The sequence below is a fragment of the Caenorhabditis briggsae genome (assembly GCF_000004555.2).
Source record: "Caenorhabditis briggsae complete genome, chrX, whole genome shotgun sequence".
NCBI lineage: Eukaryota > Metazoa > Nematoda > Chromadorea > Rhabditida > Rhabditidae > Caenorhabditis > Caenorhabditis briggsae.
The window spans coordinates 14,041,829-14,046,950 of record NC_013491.2 but is presented as its reverse complement, the minus strand read 5'-3'; positions in this window follow the sequence as shown (position 1 = coordinate 14,046,950).

Sequence of the window (5,122 nt, the reverse complement as noted above, 5' to 3'; positions counted from 1 at the left end):
ATCTCAGATTTGACGGATAGTAGTAATTAACATTTTACAAAACGATTCGAGGGAATTCGTTCATTCTGAAAAATGTGGGAAACGAAAATGACGATTTTGGGGGTCAGAAACAGATTTTTCAAATTTTTCTCATATGAATTTTGAAAAACGGCAGAACATGCAGATCTCAGATTTGACGGATAGTAGTAATTAACATTTTACAAAATAATTCAAGTGAATTCGTTCATTCTGAAAAATGTGGGAAGCGAAAATGACGATTTTGGGGGTCAGAAACAGATTTTTCAAATTTTTCTCATATGAATTTTGAAAAACGGCAGAACATGCAGATCTCAGATTTGGCGGATAGTAGTAATTAACATTTTACAAAATAATTCAAGTGAATTCGTTCATTCTGAAAAATGTGGGAAGCGAAAATGACGGTTTTGGGGGTCAGAAACAGATTTTTCAAATTTTTCTCATATGAATTTTGAAAAACGGCAGAACATGCAGATCTCAGATTTGACGGATAGTGGTAATTAACATTTTACAAAATAATTCGAGTGAATTCGTTCATTCTGAAAAATGTGGGAAGCGAAAATGACGATTTTGGGGGTCAGAAACAGATTTTTCAAATTTTTCTCATATGAATTTTGAAAAACGGCAAAACATGCAGATCTCAGATTTGACGGATAGTGGTAATTAACATTTTACAAAATAATTCGAGTGAATTCGTTCATTCTGAAAAATGTGGGAAGCGAAAATGACGATTTTGGGGGTCAGAAACAGATTTTTCAAATTTTTCTCATATGAATTTTGAAAAACGGCAGAACATGCAGATCTCAGATTTGACGGATAGTAGTAATTAACATTTTACAAAATAATTCGAGTGAATTCGTTCATTCTGAAAAATGTGGGAAGCGAAAATGACGGTTTTGGGGGTCAGAAACAGATTTTTCAAATTTTTCTCATATGAATTTTATAAAACGGCAGAACATGCAGATCTCAGATTTGACGGATAGTAGTAATTAACATTTTACAAAATAATTCAAGTGAATTCGTTCATTCTGAAAAATGTGGGAAGCGAAAATGACGATTTTGGGGGTCAGAAACAGATTTTTCAAATTTTTCTCATATGAATTTTGAAAAACGGCAGAACATGCAGATCTCAGATTTGACGGATAGTAGTAATTAACATTTTACAAAACGATTCGAGTGAATTCGTTCATTCTGAAAAATGTGGGAAACGAAAATGACGATTTTGGGGGTCAGAAACAGATTTTTCAAATTTTTCTCATATGAATTTTATAAAACGGCAGAACATGCAGATCTCAGATTTGACGGATAGTAGTAATTAACATTTTACAAAATAATTCAAGTGAATTCGTTCATTCTGAAAAATGTGGGAAGCGAAAATGACGATTTTGGGGGTCAGAAACAGATTTTTCAAATTTTTCTCATATGAATTTTGAAAAACGGCAGAACATGCAGATCTCAGATTTGACGGATAGTAGTAATTAACATTTTACAAAATAATTCAAGTGAATTCGTTCATTCTGAAAAATGTGGGAAGCGAAAATGACGGTTTTGGGGGTCAGAAACAGATTTTTCAAATTTTTCTCATATGAATTTTGAAAAACGGCAGAACATGCAGATCTCAGATTTGACGGATAGTGGTAATTAACATTTTACAAAATAATTCGAGTGAATTCGTTCATTCTGAAAAATGTGGGAAGCGAAAATGACGATTTTGGGGGTCAGAAACAGATTTTTCAAATTTTTCTCATATGAATTTTGAAAAACGGCAAAACATGCAGATCTCAGATTTGACGGATAGTGGTAATTAACATTTTACAAAATAATTCGAGTGAATTCGTTCATTCTGAAAAATGTGGGAAACGAAAATGACGATTTTGGGGGTCAGAAACAGATTTTTCAAATTTTTCTCATATGAATTTTATAAAACGGCAGAACATGCAGATCTCAGATTTGACGGATAGTAGTAATTAACATTTTACAAAATAATTCAAGTGAATTCGTTCATTCTGAAAAATGTGGGAAACGAAAATGACGATTTTGGGGGTCAGAAACAGATTTTTCAAATTTTTCTCATATGAATTTTGAAAAACGGCAGAACATGCAGATCTCAGATTCGACGGATAGTAGTAATTAACATTTTACAAAATAATTCAAGTGAATTCGTTCATTCTGAAAAATGTGGGAAGCGAAAATGACGATTTTGGGGGTCAGAAACAGATTTTTCAAATTTTTCTCATATGAATTTTGAAAAACGGCAGAACATGCAGATCTCAGATTTGACGGATAGTGGTAATTAACACTTTACAAAATAATTCAAGTGAATTCGTTCATTCTGAAAAATGTGGGAAGCGAAAATGACGATTTTGGGGGTCAGAAACAGATTTTTCAAATTTTTCTCATATGAATTTTGAAAAACGGCAAAACATGCAGATCTCAGATTTGACGGATAGTAGTAATTAACATTTTACAAAATAATTCAAGTGAATTCGTTCATTCTGAAAAATGTGGGAAGCGAAAATGACGATTTTGGGGGTCAGAAACAGATTTTTCAAATTTTTCTCATATGAATTTTGAAAAACGGCAGAACATGCAGATCTCAGATTTGACGGATAGTAGTAATTAACATTTTACAAAATAATTCAAGTGAATTCGTTCATTCTGAAAAATGTGGGAAGCGAAAATGACGATTTTGGGGGTCAGAAACAGATTTTTCAAATTTTTCTCATATGAATTTTGAAAAACGGCAGAACATGCAGATCTCAGATTTGACGGATAGTGGTAATTAACATTTTACAAAATAATTCGAGTGAATTCGTTCATTCTGAAAAATGTGGGAAACGAAAATGACGATTTTAGGGTCAGAAACAGATTTTTCAAATTTTTCTCATATGAATTTTGAAAAACGGCAAAACATGCAGATCTCAGATTTGACGGATAGTGGTAATTAACACTTTACAAAATAATTCAAGTGAATTCGTTCATTCTGAAAAATGTGGGAAGCGAAAATGACGATTTTGGGGGTCAGAAACAGATTTTTCAAATTTTTCTCATATGAATTTTGAAAAACGGCAGAACATGCAGATCTCAGATTTGACGGATAGTAGTAATTAACATTTTACAAAATAATTCAAGTGAATTCGTTCATTCTGAAAAATGTGGGAAGCGAAAATGACGATTTTGGGGGTCAGAAACAGATTTTTCAAATTTTTCTCATATGAATTTTGAAAAACGGCAGAACATGCAGATCTCAGATTTGACGGATAGTAGTAATTAACATTTTACAAAATAATTCGAGTGAATTCGTTCATTCTGAAAAATGTGGGAAACGAAAATGACGATTTTGGGGGTCAGAAACAGATTTTTCAAATTTTTCTATATGAATTTTGAAAAACGGCAGAACATGCAGATCTCAGATTTGACGGATAGTGGTAATTAACATTTTACAAAATAATTCGAGTGAATTCGTTCATTCTGAAAAATGTGGGAAACGAAAATGACGATTTTAGGGTCAGAAACAGATTTTTCAAATTTTTCTCATATGAATTTTATAAAACGGCAGAACATGCAGATCTCAGATTTGACGGATAGTGGTAATTAACACTTTACAAAATAATTCAAGTGAATTCGTTCATTCTGAAAAATGTGGGAAACGAAAATGACGATTTTGGGGGTCAGAAACAGATTTTTCAAATTTTTCTCATATGAATTTTGAAAAACGGCAGAACATGCAGATCTCAGATTTGACGGATAGTAGTAATTAACATTTTACAAAATAATTCAAGTGAATTCGTTCATTCTGAAAAATGTGGGAAGCGAAAATGACGATTTTGGGGGTCAGAAACAGATTTTTCAAATTTTTCTCATATGAATTTTGAAAAACGGCAGAACATGCAGATCTCAGATTTGACGGATAGTGGTAATTAACATTTTACAAAATAATTCGAGTGAATTCGTTCATTCTGAAAAATGTGGGAAGCGAAAATGACGATTTTGGGGGTCAGAAACAGATTTTTCAAATTTTTCTCATATGAATTTTGAAAAACGGCAGAACATGCAGATCTCAGATTTGACGGATAGTGGTAATTAACATTTTACAAAATAATTCGAGTGAATTCGTTCATTCTGAAAAATGTGGGAAACGAAAATGACGATTTTGGGGGTCAGAAACAGATTTTTCAAATTTTTCTCATATGAATTTTGAAAAACGGCAGAACATGCAGATCTCAGATTCGACGGATAGTAGTAATTAACATTTTACAAAATAATTCAAGTGAATTCGTTCATTCTGAAAAATGTGGGAAGCGAAAATGACGATTTTGGGGGTCAGAAACAGATTTTTCAAATTTTTCTCATATGAATTTTGAAAAACGGCAGAACATGCAGATCTCAGATTTGACGGATAGTGGTAATTAACATTTTACAAAATAATTCGAGTGAATTCGTTCATTCTGAAAAATGTGGGAAGCGAAAATGACGATTTTGGGGGTCAGAAACAGATTTTTCAAATTTTTCTCATATGAATTTTGAAAAACGGCAGAACATGCAGATCTCAGATTTGACGGATAGTAGTAATTAACATTTTACAAAATAATTCAAGTGAATTCGTTCATTCTGAAAAATGTGGGAAGCGAAAATGACGGTTTTGGGGGTCAGAAACAGATTTTTCAAATTTTTCTCATATGAATTTTGAAAAACGGCAGAACATGCAGATCTCAGATTTGACGGATAGTGGTAATTAACATTTTACAAAATAATTCGAGTGAATTCGTTCATTCTGAAAAATGTGGGAAGCGAAAATGACGATTTTGGGGGTCAGAAACAGATTTTTCAAATTTTTCTCATATGAATTTTGAAAAACGGCAGAACATGCAGATCTCAGATTTGACGGATAGTAGTAATTAACATTTTACAAAATAATTCAAGTGAATTCGTTCATTCTGAAAAATGTGGGAAGCGAAAATGACGATTTTGGGGGTCAGAAACAGATTTTTCAAATTTTTCTCATATGAATTTTGAAAAACGGCAGAACATGCAGATCTCAGATTTGACGGATAGTGGTAATTAACATTTTACAAAATAATTCGAGTGAATTCGTTCATTCTGAAAA